The sequence below is a fragment of the Arachis ipaensis genome, chromosome B7 (genome assembly GCF_059453495.1).
Source record: "Arachis ipaensis isolate K30076 ecotype BB chromosome B7, ASM5945349v1, whole genome shotgun sequence".
NCBI classification, from domain to species: domain Eukaryota; kingdom Viridiplantae; phylum Streptophyta; class Magnoliopsida; order Fabales; family Fabaceae; genus Arachis; species Arachis ipaensis.
The window spans coordinates 89,290,525-89,306,747 of NC_142442.1; the positions used below are offsets into that span (position 1 = coordinate 89,290,525).

The window sequence follows — 16,223 nt, forward strand, 5'->3', positions numbered from 1 at the left end:
ACACTTAACACACAGATCACAGCACCGAATTGTAAAAAGGAGAATTAAAAATTGATAATTCAAGGGCTTAGAAAGCAAATTTCCAATTATAGAGCGGAATTAGGAAGGCTAATGTAAAACATGCGAATTACATGAATAAGCGTATGGAGAATTGATAAAAACCACCCAATTTAGCACAAGAATAAGCTTAAAATAGTGGTTTATCAGTCTCTGTGCCAAATAGCTTGGCATTCAGCTTCATGAGAATTCCAAGGTATCGAGCAACTTGCTCTTCCCTAGTTTCCTCTTCATCATTAGAGGAAGAGTACTCTTCAGATTCGATAATCTTTAACCAAGCATTCAAGAGAACTTCAATGGGTTCATCATGAACCTTGGGTTCTATCAGTTCCGTAATAGGGAAGTTCTCAGTGGGCTTAAGGTTGTCAACTACTCCTATCAGGACTTGTGTTTCTTTGGCCGTTGAATGCCCAGTAAAGCCTTTCTTAATGGTGTTCAACGCCAGTAAAGGTGCTTCCTTGGGCGTTGAATGCCCAGTAAGAACCTCCTTATTGGCATTCAACGCCAGGAATGATGTTGATATGGGTGTTGAACGCCCAGTAAGGACCTCCTTACTGGCGTTCAACTCCAATGCACCCCCTTCAGATTCGGCCTCAGTCTCTATAGTGATGGTGATGTGGGCAAAATCATCGGTTAAGAACTCCTTCTCGGTAAAAGAGAGATAACCTCGTTGCAAGTATAACTCTCAACCAACAAGTAATGCCCGACCAAAGTGTACAATTTTTAATTAAACCAAGAGTAGTTAAACCTCAGGTCGTTCTCCCTAGAAAGCAATTGAGAGTGTTTCTCTTTCAGTTGTGAGGGTAAAAAGGGGTTCCGTAATCAAAGAACAAAATATTAAAAGAACTAAAGAATGCTCAAAATTGGGAATTAATGCAAGTAAAAAGGAAACAAGATCAAAACAAGTGAAAATGCATAAAAGAAGCCTCGACTTGGGATTGAGGGTCCAAGGAATCCTATCATTGCCATAACCACAACTTTGGTAATTATCATGAGTCAATCTCGCCTAGTCAACCCCAACGATCGAAGAGTAAGTCAAGCAAGTATAATTGACCTTAATACATAAGTCCTAACCAACTTACCAAACCAGTTGATAAAAGGCTAGCGTAAATGGAAACAAGAGTCAACTAACTACCCAAGAATTCCCACTAAATGTCAGACATTATGACTCTAGTATCCTAGGAACTCAAACCACAAGCCAAGGTGTGAAAATCTACTCAAAATCTAAAGTTGGCATTTTCACAAACACCTTGTGTGCTTAAAAGTAAAGCATGGAAAATTGCAAGGAAAATTATAAAACTATAATGAACTATCAATCAAAACCAAACATAAACAAGTAATCAAACATAAAGGAAGCATGTAACATAAAATTCATTGATCAAAACTTTAAGAAACACAAAATTGCAATATGAACAAAGTAACTTGAACCAAAAGAAAATGAAGGTAAAAGTGCTTTAATTAAAGAGGAAATTGAGAGTACTTACAATTAAAGAAGCAAAATCAAAGATGAAAGCTTGCTATAAAATGCTACAAGAAAACTACATAAACCCTACGAGAGCTCTCTACTCTACACTACTCCTACTCCTAATACTATGAAAAACTATGTAAAATTATATCTATGTCCTAATGAAAGCTAATCTCCTCATATGTATTGATTTTCCCTTGATATAGCCTCTCAATTCAGCCTTCCAGCCTTCTAAAATGGACCAAGAGGCCTCCGAATTCGCGCAGCACATGTTTCATTAATGAAACCCGTGCATCCGCACACTCGGCTGAAAGTTGACCTGTGCGTACGCACAGGTGCTTGTACGCATGCACACATTGAAATCTTCGCTTGTGCGCACGCACGAGGGGTTGTGCGCACGCACACTTTGCTGTGTGTGGTTTTCCTTATTTTCTTCATGTTTTCTCCCTTGTACATGCTTTCTTCCACTTTTGGCCATCCATTCTTACCTCCAAGGTTTGAAATAACTCACAAACCCTATCACGGCATCGAATGACATAAAAGTGGAATTAAAAATCACTAATCCAAGCATTAAAACGCATGTTTTTGCATTTAGGATCAAATTAAGGATCAAACAGAAAAGTATGTTATTTGGGTGCCTAAGTGTGAGTTCATATGCTAGAATCCATTCAAATCAAGACAAAATATATCAGAAAATATAGACTCATCGATTTCCCCACACTTAAACAATAGCATGTCCACATGCTAAACGAATAAGGAGAATGATCAAAGGGTTAACCAACTTATTAAATGCAACTATCTATATGCATGCAAGTATGTATATACTATATATCTATCTATCTAAAATGTCCTATTGATTTGGTGAAAGCAAACAATCCAATTCCAAGCAAGTATAGACAAAATAGGGCTAAGCCGAGAATTAATTCAATGCAAACAAGATCTAGAGAATTGATTCAACTCATCAACATTAAGCAACTTGCAAGAATGCATGATAAGAGAAGTGGAAACATAGAATTGAGTTATTAAACCCTCACTAGGTGTGTACACACTCTAATCACTCGGTGTCTAGGGTCGAATCACTCAAATCTCCTTCCAATCATGCTTTCAAGGATTTGCTTTTCATCTAACAATCAACAAACAAATGATGCATGAATACAATTATCATAAGGACTTCATATGGTTGTAATGGGGTTAGGTTAAAGGTGGGTTAAATATGGCCAAGTGGGGTAAATAAAGCTCAAAGGGGTTTAACAATGGTAAATGCAAAGTGTATGCTATATGGGGAAAAGTAGCTTTTAAACAAAGGTGGCCTCAATCATGCTCAATGTAATTCAAAACACCAATCATTGGAAATAAGAATCAAGCAAAACCAAGATTATAATCATAGAAGAGATATAACACACAATGAACAAAATTAGTGGTTAAAGTGTGTAACCACTCAATATAGCTCAAAATCTCACAAGGTATTTGTTCTTTACTCTTCTATGTTCCAAAGAAATCAATTCAAGCAAGTTTGAAAAAACAATTTTTCCAATCAATTCAATAGAAAGCCCAAAATTCTTGAAAAGTTCTTATTGTTTTTCACCAAAATTATTTCCTATATATGTATTATGTATGTTGTGATGGATGCAAAATTTTTAAAATTTCCTAGTTCTTCCCCTAATTTTCAACAAGCAAAAAGTAACATGAACAATTAGGATCAAAACGGACTAGGCATACGCTATTCACATCATCCAATCACAATCCATATCTATACTATGTACCATGCAATATAAAAAACAATATGTATGTATATACCAAAATGAAAGTGCAATACTAGATATAACTATAAACGACTAATATAGATATCAAAGTAAGATGTGCATAAGTCAAAGTACTGAAGGTATCCACAAAAAGCATAATAAAGACCGAAAATAAACTAAATACCAAGTATTCGGGAGAGAATATTTACACCCAAAAATAGTAGATCCTCCCCCACACTTAGAGGATGCACGGTCCTCCGTGCCAAAACAGACCGGGGTGATAAACTCTACGAAGCTCCACCGCCTGGCGGTGGTGGGTGGTGATGACGGTGGTAGACAATGATGGCACTGGACAGCCGTGTGGTGGGTTCAGCTCTATGCTCCTCAAGTATCTGGCCAGCTGGCTCTACTACTTGCTCAGTTCTCGGCTCAGCTACAGCTGCCGGCTCCTCAACTATGGTCTCTATTGCTGTCTGTTGCCGGGGCTCGTCTGCCTGGCTAGCTTCAGCTGTTGGCTCCTCCGGTGTTGGCTCCTCAGTCTCAGACTCAGGATCTGGTGTATCCAGAGGAGGTGGTCCAGGATCTCAGCCTTCAAACTTCGCCACAATCCACTGGAAGCGGCGAGCGTTGTGGTGCTCTAAGCAGTGCAGAGTCTCCAAGATCTCCCGACCCAATTCATAGGGTGTCTGGAGTCGGAGTATGGGCATAGGAGGTGTTGAAGGTGCTGATGGCTCTACTGAAGATGATGATGGCTCAACGGTCTTCCTCTTCTTCTGTGGTAGAAACGACTGCTTGCTGATGAAGATGGACATCCGGTCTGAAGGGGATATTGTACTTCTGCTGTTGTGTCACCTTCCACATCGAATCTTTGATAAGGGGAAGAACAGAGATCCTCTTTCCCTCCAGAATTGCACATAACAAAACCGCCACACGAACCCTAATATGCGTGGCATGCGTGCTCGGAAGGATGTAGTCGGCGATGATCTGTTGCCAGATCCTCACCTTCGAGTTGAGATCAGTGCACGTGATGCTCTACGGGACTACGGTTTCTCCCCTACTGTACTCCCATCTGGCCTCAGGTGTGTCAATCTTCCTCAGAACGACATCCAATGACAGCTTGCCCGATAACAAATCCTTCACTGTCTGAGTGTAAGCGTCACGAGCCAGAGGAATATGCGGAATACCCAAGAGGGCCTCTAAAGCAATATCAGAGGTGTCCAGAGTGACACCTCTGAGAAAAACAGTTGGGGCGTCCCTCTTTAGGAGATTTGCGTAAAATTCTTTGACCTGGTGTTCATTAACTTCCACCAGATCGAATTTTATGAATTCCCAATGGTAAAAATTTAATCTGTCCAAAACTTGGTCCCCATATTTCTCAGGCAAGTTTAGCTTTCGCTCATAGTGAAAGGCTTTGTTTTCCACTTTTTTGTGTTGTTCTTGGGCTTCAGCATTTATGAATGTATCAAGTAAAGTGCTCGGAGGTGCAAGAAGAGAGCGAACCAAAGGATTGGCTTTCTCTTTTCTTTTGCGAGTCATCCTGAAAAAGACAAAAACAGAATACAACTCAGGAGAAACAGATAAAATTCACCGAATTCATAGGAAATAATCAAACAATTCAAGAGCCAATAAGGTAAACAACTGCTCAACTTAGGGGGAAACATGTATAAAGCAGTGAAATGTCCAAAAAAAATGTGTTTTCCCAATATCAAGCAACGTAAGTAACAAATGAAGGAATAAATAACAATTAAGCAAACATATGACTTAGATGCCTAATGGAGGTGAATTGATTTGACAGGCATTGATTATTGCATTTTTGTATTTGAAAGTGGAAGATATTACAAACTGGCATAAAAGGCAATAATCAAAGCCACAGAGAAAGCATACACATATTCATGTTAAGAAGATAAAAAATGACCACGTGTACATAGCTTCTTGTCCAAAGCAGTACTTGATTGAAAAACAAAGTGCATTGCTAAAAAACATAAAGGAATAAGTGGCTATGTATGTGGTTGTCTATTTTTAACACTTGATGAATACACAACAGCATCAATTCACTGACAAAATTCAGGGTATGCACTTAAAAGTACCAAATAGAATGATCAAAGCTATAAATTTTAATCTAATTTGGTTTCAAGAACAAAATCAGCAATGAAGTGCATAGTTGGCAGGTTAATTATGAAAGAATGGTATGCACATCAGCAATTGACATCAAACAAGATAATCGCAGGGTAAAGTCAAGTTCAGTTTGATGTTTCAGCAAAAACACAGAGTGCATAAACCAAATCATCTCAGGCAGTATCCATATTTAGCAGAAAGTTGCACAAGTGTGAAGTAATAATGCAAAATGGAAGAAAGTACAAAATCTATGTTGATCGGACCCAAAAGTTGATTCAAAAATCCCATTCAAGCATTTCAACAAGCATAATATGCAAAAATAATGAGCAACAATCACAGTTCAGTATCCATGGCAGCATTCAGATTTAGTAAAATCCAAACAATCACCCATTCAATCAACAACATTCAATCCACAAATTAAAAGTCATCTACCCTACAACCACCTAATGTATAGAACAAAAATTAAAAACAGGTAAAGAAAGAAAAATGAAACAGAAACAGTGAAGAGCATGTTACAGGGGAAGAATTAGAACATGTAATGCAAAAGAAGAGAATGGGGAGGGAATAAACTAAAAAGGAGGCGCAGTCGTAGTGGTGGCGGCGACACAGAAGTTCGCCGCCGCTTGTGGCTGGTCACCGAACTGAAGGGCGCGGCTGGGGCTATCGCGGGAATAGGGTAGTACGGTACAGAGAAGAGAAAATGGAAAATGTCGAAGAGAGAGAAAAGAGGGAAAAGAGAGAGAGAGAGAGAGGGAGAAAGCAACGACGACCGTGGTGGTCGCCGGTGGTGGCATGGACGTAGGCACTGGGTGGGTTGAGAGAGAGAGGCGAGGGTTGTCGCAGGGTTTAGAGAGAGAGAGAAAAGAAGAAGAAAGGGGTGTGGGTTGGAAACTGAAGTGCGACACTCCTCCTTTTTAAATTAACGTTCGAAAAGGGACCTGTGCGGATGCACAAGGTCATGTGTGGACGTACACAAGGGAGAGAGGGAGGTATGTGTGCGCACAAGGTCGTGCGGGCTCTGCGAGCAGAATGTGTATCGCATCCTGTGCGGGCGCACAAGGTGGTGTGCGTTCGCACAAAAGGGAAAAAGGGTGACGTGCACACGCACAGGCTGTGTGTGCGCTGCGGCCAGGGGGTCGTTCAAGGTTGTGCGTGTGCTTAGAGCTATGCACACGCACAAGATGGTTTTTTTTAATGCTCTAAGGCACCAAACTTGAAATCCAAAATAGTTTTTCAACCCCAAAACATATTATTCATCAAAAACACATGATATAAACTAAAATCTAAGCAAATTAAGCTTGAAATTAAACTAAACCTAAGCTATCTATAAGAGACAAAATGCAATAAATTGAAACTATTTTCAAAGAGAGGGTTAGAAAGGTGTTATCATGGTGGGGTGTCTCCCACCTAGCACTTTCATTTATTTCTTATATTCATCATGGAGCTTCCAACAATGCTAAAATCTCCACAATTCCCAATTGATTGCACCAAGTTTTGATGCAGTGTCCAACAAGCCATGAGCTCCCAACAAGGAAAACAAAAAGCAAACAAGAGAAACATATTCACAATATCAACATATTCACAATAGTAAACAAAAATAAGCTATTTACAATATTAACATATTTACAAATAGCAAAAAATAAGCAAGCAACATATGTACAATCAACCAAAAATAAGCTATTTCCAATATTCACATATGCACAGTAGCCAAAAACATACACCATTGCAACTCCCCGGCAACGGCGCCAAATTTGATGAACGACCAAAAGTATAGATTTGGATTTTCACACTAAAAATAGGATTGACGTTGTAAGTATAGTCCAAACCCAACCATTGATCATAATCAAATGTAAATCAAATGAATAGTCACAATCAATACACAAAATAAACCGAGAGTATTAAACTCCCGGGTCGTCTTCCCTAAGAGTTACAATAAAATGTCATGTTATTGGCTATGAAGGAAATATGGGTTGGATGGCATGAGAAGCAGGGAATGTAAATAGGCAAGAAAGTAAGGAAGCGTGGAAGTAATGAAATGGAAAGCAAGTGATGCAATGAAAATGTAAATTAAATACTAAAAAGAGCTCTTGGTGAGAATTGGGGAATTAAGGATTCCTATCCTAGTCATGGACTACAAACATGGTAATTGTGTATGAATTAATCCCAATTAGTCAATCCTAACATCGAGGATTAGTCAAAAGGGCATAATTGATCCCAATCCCTAAGTCCTAAGTTAACACTAGTGGGTCACTTAGAGTCAAGGGAAGCCAAACCAATTAACAATCCTCACACAATGCGAAATGGACATCCACAACTCAATTCCACCCAAACACCCAATTTCTCAACCAAGAGTGTGAAAGCTAAACATGCAAGAAATTAAACATCAAAGCAATAAAATACAAAGCAATTAAATGCAAGAAAAGGAAACTTCAAATGCAAGAAACCTTTTGGCAAGTAATTGAGAGCTAAGATTACCTATCCTAGTCATTGATCACAAACACATGATGATTATGAAGAGTTAATCCTACTTAGTTAACCCTAACGTCGAGGATAAATCAAGTAGGCATAGTTGATTTCAATTCATAAGTCCTATGTCAACACTAAGGGTCACATAGAGTCAATGGAGACCAAATCAACTAACTACTCTAATGTATCAAATAAGAATGGACAATAATCACTCAAGGGTCACCAAAGTCATCAATTTCAAGCCAAGAGTGGAGAAAAACTAAGTAAAGACTAAGCCAAGCATTTTATCAAACACTTGGTGTGCATGAAAATAAAATAACATTAAATTGCATTAAAAATAAAATATAACTACCAAAAGCAAAAAAATGATAACAACAACTAAAGGAAGCATTAAATGAACATAAAACATAAGTTGCATTAATTGAAATTAAAATTAACAAAAGTATCCATAAACATAAAAATGATAAAATAAAGGAAATAACAAGAGAAGTAAAGAAGAACAAAGATGCAATAACAATAAATGACAAGAAAAAGTTAATGAAAACAAGAATTAAAAGTAGAAATTACAAGAAATTCAACTAAAGAACCCTAATTCTAGAGAGAAGGGGAAGCTTCTCTCTCTAGAAAACTAAGCTAAAACATGTGAAAATCTAAACCTAAGTGCTCCACCCTTCGTCCTTCTTCCATTTGGCTTGAAATAACATCAGAAATGAGTTGGATTGGGTTTTGGGGGCCCAAAAATTGCTGCCAACGAGTTGCAATTAATGAGGTTACGTGCCAAGACCTGTGCATACGCACAGATGTGTGCGTATGCACACTTGCTGAATCCCGACTTGTGCGTATGCACAAGTACCTGTGTGTATGCACACTTAGACTTATGTCCACTATAGCAAATTGCATATCATTTTGAAGTCCCGGACGTTAGCTTTCCAATGCCGTGGGAACCGCCTCACTTGGACCTCTATAGCTCAAGTTATGACCAATTTAGTACCGAGAGGTCAGGATGGACAGCTTTCCAAATCATTCCTTTCTTGAATTCTTCCACTTTGCATGCTTTCCTTCCACTTTCTCAATCCATTCTTGCCTTCAAAACCTTAAATAACTCAAACGAATATATCAAGGCATCGAATGGGAGAAAAGTGAAATAAAATTACCAATTTAAGCATGAAAAGCATGTTTTTCACAATTAAGCACAATTAGGAAAGAATTTACAAAAGTATGATATTTCAATGGATAAATGAAAGAAAAGTTGATGAAATCCACCCAAATAGAGCAAATAAATATCATGAAATATGGATTCATCACATCCCCACACTTAAACAATTGTGTAACAACTTCGATTTTAGAGTACGTCAGATCTTTTCTGAAAGCACGGATTTCTCCGAAAGATCATTAAGGGGAGAACCTCTGCTATATCATCAATCATTTCAATCCTCATTGTCATTATTTCATCTTTAAGCTATAACCTTTTTGAGGCATGCTCAATAAAGCAATCACGAAGATCCTAGTTTTTGAATCGTATCGGTTAGGAGTTTTGATTCTGTTTTTCGTAAATAGTCTCAGTTTGATGAACCGGACTTGATTCATGAGAGAATAGAGATAATAGGATAATATTATCATTATATCAGTATTAGAAGCTTATCGAATGATATTATAAGGTTACCTGGTCAGTTTTGGTTAAAAACAGAAAATCGGTTTAACCGGGTTCACAGTTTACTAGTGTAACTTAGCACCAGCACTCTCTGATGACTTTAGCAATGTTAAGGTCTCATTATACATGTTTTATTCTCACAATAAATATGTTACTAGTGTCATTTATGCTAGTAGCTCAGAAAATAATTTTTAGAGATGTTTTTATAAGTGTTCCGATACATCTAGTTTTAGTAGTTATACACCTTAGATAATTTAATATTATTTTAACCCACCTCCAAGCCAACCAATCACAACTCACCTTACACTCCCAATACCTCCAATGCTGCCTCATTTGCTCATTGTGGCCGAAAATCATCAAGAGAAAAAGGAGAGAAAGTTCTTGGTTCATAAATCTTCAAATCCTGATTTCTTCTAAACTAAAACTCCAATCAAAACTCCGATTACACCAAAACGATCCTCTTTTCTTTTTCTACATAACCATATGACTTATCAAGGTTGGAATCAAGGTGATTTGGCTGCACCATCTCCCTTTTTCTTTGGCTTCAAGGAAACATGCTTAAACATGTGTTTTCTTGATGTTCTTCCTTAAGAATCATACTTAACATGACTTGAGGGCCATGAAACATTAATTTCCAACAGGTATAAGGTGAGATATCCCTTCCTAACGTGCTGAGAGAGATTTGGTTAGTTGAGGGTTTTTGGATTTAAAGTTGTTCTTGATGTGATTTAGGAGGAAAAAGTGCTTAAGGACCACCTGAAAGTATAACTGAATTAGGAGTAGCAAAACCAGGTAGGGTTTGACGAATTTAATCTTGAATTATTGTGTTTGAGTTTTTTAATTATGATATGGTTTGTCTGCACCTTAAATTGATGATTTATATGAGTGATTCTTGTTGAAAATTTGGTGAAATTTTGATGAAATTTGATGAAATTCAAGCATTGAGTTTGTGTTCTTGGAGCAGCTGGAAAATGAAACCCTAGGCCCTAAATTGGGGTTCAATTTGTGTTAAAATCAGGTATAAAATATGGGGTTTTAGTGGCTGGGAATTTATTTTGAATTTTGGTAAAAATCGGTTGCTGAAAAGACTGAAAAACGGGTAAAAATAGAGAAAGAGTCTGAAGAATTTATGAAGAACACGAAGAACACTTTGAGTGTGATGAAGAACATTGAAGAACACCTTTTAGATCTTAAAAAGGGCAAGGTTGTAATTATTTTGGTGTTTGAGGGGTTATCTCCCAAAAGTTAGGGTGGTTAAAGTAGAAATATTAAAAGTTACGGGTGGTAAAAATTATGTTTTAAAGGTTAAAAGTTAAAGTGGGGTAATTTTAAAAAATTTAATGATAAAATAATGAATAATAATAAAATATTAAATAATAATATTTAATTAAAAAAAATATTTTAATAAAAATAATAAAATAATGCATAAAAGGCAGTTTTCTGTAAAAGCTTTAGAAAGACAACTTTAAGCGTAGAATCTCATAATTACCTTCATAAAACACTTAGGGAGTGGTAATAACATGTTAGTGAGGCAAAGATAAAGGAAAGATATAAATTTAAAGGAAAGTTAAACTAGGGCAACATAGTTAATCCTTGAGTTGCGACTAGGGTTAGGTATTATATGAAAAGTTAAACTGTTTCAGTATAGACTTAATGAACCTATACTTGGGACAGGCTAACTATTCATACCGAAATTTACATAAGCTTTAAATATATACGTTAAGTAGAAAAATCAAAGCAGAGTAGAGAAACACAGAGAATACAGTAATCAGAGTAGAGGAAAGAGATATAGATAAAAGAGAAACTAGAACAAAGTAAAGAGATATAAAGAGAAGAGTAATATAATAAAGAGATGTTTATATATATTTATATATATTAGTTGATTAATGCAACCCAGAGCTATATTTTTATATATTAGTTGCTTAATGCAACACAGAGCTATATTTATATATATATTAATTGCTTGATGCAACCCAGAGCTATATTTATATATATTAGTTGCTTAACGCAACCCAGAGCTTCTGTAGGGAAACTAAGTTACCTACAGCCATTTTTCGCTTCCCCAGAGCATAGCAGAGTATATATATATTTTCCTGCAATAAGCAGAGGCTGTCTCAAATGAGCAGCTATTATTATATGCGCATTTATTTAGCAATGGAAAATCGTATCCGGAAAATCGGGATTACTCGTGACCGGATGTCAGGATTGCGGGCAGCTAACTGATACGTGAGCTCATGGCCTGCACTAGGGCTAGACATGCATCATTCTTGTTTGCGCATCATTCTCTGTTGCATTCCTTTCTGTGTGTGATCTACTTCTTTATGTTTATCTGCTTGTATGCTATTTCCGTGTTTTATTTTCTTGTATTCTTCTGTTTGTGTTCTGCTTTCTATTTTCTTTTTTTTATATATATCTTTATCTTCTATTTATTGCTTCTCTGTATTCTCTATTCGTCTGCAATACAATATATAATTAATGAATGTAACTAATAACTCTGGCCCTACTAAGAACTTCCCAGTTCTTACCCCTTCTCTCTCCCTTCCCCTTCAGATGGAAGCATGAGTACCCTTCCGTAGTTCACTGACGATCATTCGTAAAAAGGATTCCGCTCTAGGTAGTCTTCTGAATCTAGGGTGAATCTCATTCTCTATTTATATGTATATATTGTGAGACCAGCCAATGTCTGCACCCCATTTGTACATGAACCTTAACCTAAATCATGTGTACGAGACTCTTGTTATGTGGCTACTTGATGAGGTACCAGAGAGACATTGTAACAAGCCCGGTTTTCAAGTACGCGAGATCTTTTCTGAAAGTACGGAGAACTCCGGAAGATCAGCAAGGGGAAAACCTTTGATATATTATCAAGTATCTCAATCCTCATTGTCATTATGTTATCTTTAAGCTAGAACCTTTTCCGAGGCAAGCTCGATAATGCAGTCACGAAAAACCTAGTTTTTGAACCGTATCGGTTAGGAGTTTTGATTCAGTTTTTCGTAAATAGTCTCAGTTTGACGAACCGGACTCGATTTATGAGAGAAGAGAGATAATAGGGTAATATTATCATTATATTAGTATTATAAGCTTCTTGAATGATATTATAAGGTTACCTCGTCAGTTTTGGTTAAAAATAGAAAATCGGTTTAACCGGGTTCACAGTTTACTGGTGCAGCTTAGCACCAGCACTCTCTGATGACTTTAGCAATGCTAAGGCCTCATTATACATGTTTTATTCTCAAAATAAATATGTTACTAGTGTCATTTATGTGAGTAGCTCAGAAAATAATTTTTAGAGATGTTTTTACGAGTGTTCCGATACACCTAGTTTTAGTAGTTATACACCTGAGATATTATAATATTGTTTTAATCCACCTCCAAGCCAACCAATCACAACTCACCCTACACCGCCAAGACACTCCAAGGCTGTCTCATTTCTTCATGTTGGACGAAAATAACAAGAGAGAAAAGAGAGAAACTTTCATGAACTCTTAATCCTCAAAGCTTGATTTCTTCTTACTAAAACTCAAATCAAAACTCCGATTTCACCAAAATGATCCTCTCTTCTTTCTCTACATGATCATATGACTTATCAAGGCTAGAATCAAGGTGAGTTGGCTGCACCATCTCTCTTTTGATTCGGTTTCAAGGAAACATGCTTAAATATGTGTTTTCTTGATGTTCTTCCTTAGGAATCATGCTTAACTTGACTTGAGGGCCAAGAAACGTGACTTTCCAGCAAGTATAACATTAGAAATCACCTCCTAACGTGCTGAGGGAGATTTGGTTAGTTGATGGTTTTTGGATTTAAAGTTGTTCTTGATGTGATTTAGGAGGAAAAAGTGCTAAAGGACCACCTGAAAGTCTACCCTAATTAGGAGCAGAAAAACAAGGTAGGGTGTCACAAAATTAATCTTGATTATTTGTGTTTGAGTTGTGTGAATGTTCTATAAATTGGCTGTGCTAAAAATTGGTTGCATATATGATTGATTCTTGGTGAAAATTTGGTGAAATTTTGATGAAATTTGATGAAATTCAAGCTTTAAAGTTCATGTTCTTAGGGCAGCTGGAAAAACGAAACCCTAGGCTTAAATTGGGGTTCAATTTGTGTTGAAATCATGTAGAAAAGATGGGGTTTTCATGGCTGCTAATTTATTATGAATTATGGTAAAAATCGGTTGCTAAAAAGACTGAAAAACGGGTAAAAGCAGAGAAAGAATTTGAAGAATTTATGAAGAACATGAAGAACACTTTGAGTGTGATGAAGAACAATGAAGAACAGGATTTAGATCCTTAAAAGGGCAAGGAAGTAAAAATTTTGGTGTTTAATGGGTTATTTAGTAATTTCTAAAAGTTAGGGTGGTTAAAGTAGAAATATTAAAAGTTACGGGTGGTAAAAAGTGAATTTTAAAGGTTGAAAGTTAAAGTGGGGTAATTTTCGAAAATATATTAATAAAATAATAAATAATAATAAAATATTAAATAATAATATTTAATTAAAAATAATATTTTAATAAAATAATAAAATAATACAGAAAAGGCAGTTTTCTGTAAAAGCTTAAAAAGACAACTTTAAGTGCAGAATCTCATAATTACCTTCATAAAACACTCAGGGAGTGGTAAGACCATTTTAGTGAGGGAAAGATAAAAGAAAGATAAAAAGATAAAGAAAAGATAAAAATCGAAGAAAATGTTTGTAAAGTTTTAATGACAGAAAAATAGACAGAGACTAGTGAACGAACTAGGGCAACTTAGTTAGTACTTGAGTTGCAACTAGGGTTAGGTATTATATGAAAAGTTAAACTGTTTCAGTATAGATTTAATGAACCTATACTTGGGACATGCTAACTATTCATACCGAAATTTATATAAGCTGTAAATACACAAGTTAAACAGAGAAATCAGAACAGGGTAAAGAGACTAAGAGTAGAAGGCTTATTGAAAAGTTATTTGTTGCTTGAGGCAACCTAAGAGATATTATATATATATTTGTTGCCTAATGCAACTCAAGAGATATTATATATATATATATATATTGCTTAATGCAACCCAAGAGATATTTGTTTATTTATCTGTTGCCCTGAGGCAACCCAAGAGTAATTTTCCGTTCCCAAGAGTATATATTTCCTGCGAGTAGAAAGCAGAGGCTGTCACAATAGAGCTGCTAATAATTGTATGCGCATTTATTTGAACGGAAAATCATATCCGGGAAATCGTGAACTCGTGACCGGATAAATGTCGGGAATGCAGGTGCTAACCGACACATGAGATCATGGCCTGCGCTAGGGCTAGACATGCATCATTCTTATTTGCGCATTATTCTCTGTTGCATTCCTACTTGTGTGTGATCTATTTCTTTATGTTTGTTTGCTTGAGTGTTATGTCTGTGCTTTATCTTCTTGTATTCTTCTGCTTGTGTTCTGTTCTTTATTTTTCTATCTATTTTTAACTTCTGTTTACTACATTACTATATTCTATTATCCATCTGCTAATCAAAAACGAATAAATGAACATAACTAACAACCCCGACCCTACTAAGAACTCCCCAGTTCTTACCCTTTCTCTCCCTTCCTCCCCCTCAGATGGAGACAGGCGTGATCTTCTATGAGTTCGAGGACCCTTACGTCTACGAGGATCCGGTACATCATAGTTACTTCATTATGGGTTTGGAGCCTCGTATTAGACGATACGCGTTACCTAATTAAGTTTTTCAACGTCCTCTGTCTAGCCCGCATTTTGACCCTGATGCTCCTTACGACTTTCCCTTATCCTGGTTACATCCTGACTCACCTGTACATCCTTTTCCCGATGATCACGGACACTCTAGACCAGCTCAACCCTTGAATGAGGTGGCACCTGAGCCTATCATTCCTGATGAGCCCGCGATAGCTGGAGAGTACGTACATGTGATTCTACCAGAGTGGGACTTTCCCCCTAAGCCGATCCCTGACTTTCCACAACCTGATGAGCCAGCACTACTGGACGGTGGGGTAGCCCCTATATACGCGAACGGACCTATGCTCGCGAATGGTTTTGTACATAGTGACAGCAATGCTTCTGGTGGATCTGAGGGTATAGCTGTAGCTGCGGACGATGAGGAGGAGGAGGATCCTGAGATAGAGATAGGGCAGGATGAGGAGATAGACGAGCCTCACGGCGATTCTCCGAACGGCCACGTGTAGATATAGCTTGACTGCGGAAGGGGCATTCTTTTGATGACACTCTAGTCTGACATTATCTGTTAGTTAGTCTCTCACTTGTGTTAGTACACCCGAGAGCTAGGAGCTATATAGTGGTTAGGCTAGCCTAGGCGCCAGTTTAGTGGCTTTCTGTATGGGCCAGGCCCTGGGAGTGTCATGTATATATTAGCTACGTAGGATGACGAGGATGTAGACTGACTTGATCTTGTGTAAACGCTACATGTTTTGTTATAGTGTACATGATGTATATTATCAGCTGTGTTTCTATGTTTATTTATGCTTCGTTTCTACTTCTCTCAATGTATGCCTGTTTATTTTACCTTGTTATCCGCAACGATATGATAAAGGAAGAAAAGTTACTCGTAAAATTGGCAACGTTCTAACAAGGCACATGCTCATATATTAAATAATAGATAATAGTTAGGAAGGACAAGTTAGTAACACTTAGCTTCTTGTATGACCATGGCATATAGGGAGTTGGGTCGTTACAGACATCATATGGCGATGTATGATCATGCAGAGGAGTAGTA

At 37.1% G+C, this 16,223-nt stretch overlaps 1 pseudogene; it reads left to right on the forward strand.

Annotated features, from left to right (window-relative positions):
• The first annotated feature begins 15,075 nt into the window (after positions 1 to 15,075).
• Positions 15,076 to 15,675, forward strand: LOC148553303 (uncharacterized; annotated as a pseudogene).
• Positions 15,676 to 16,223: the final 548 nt, after the last annotated feature.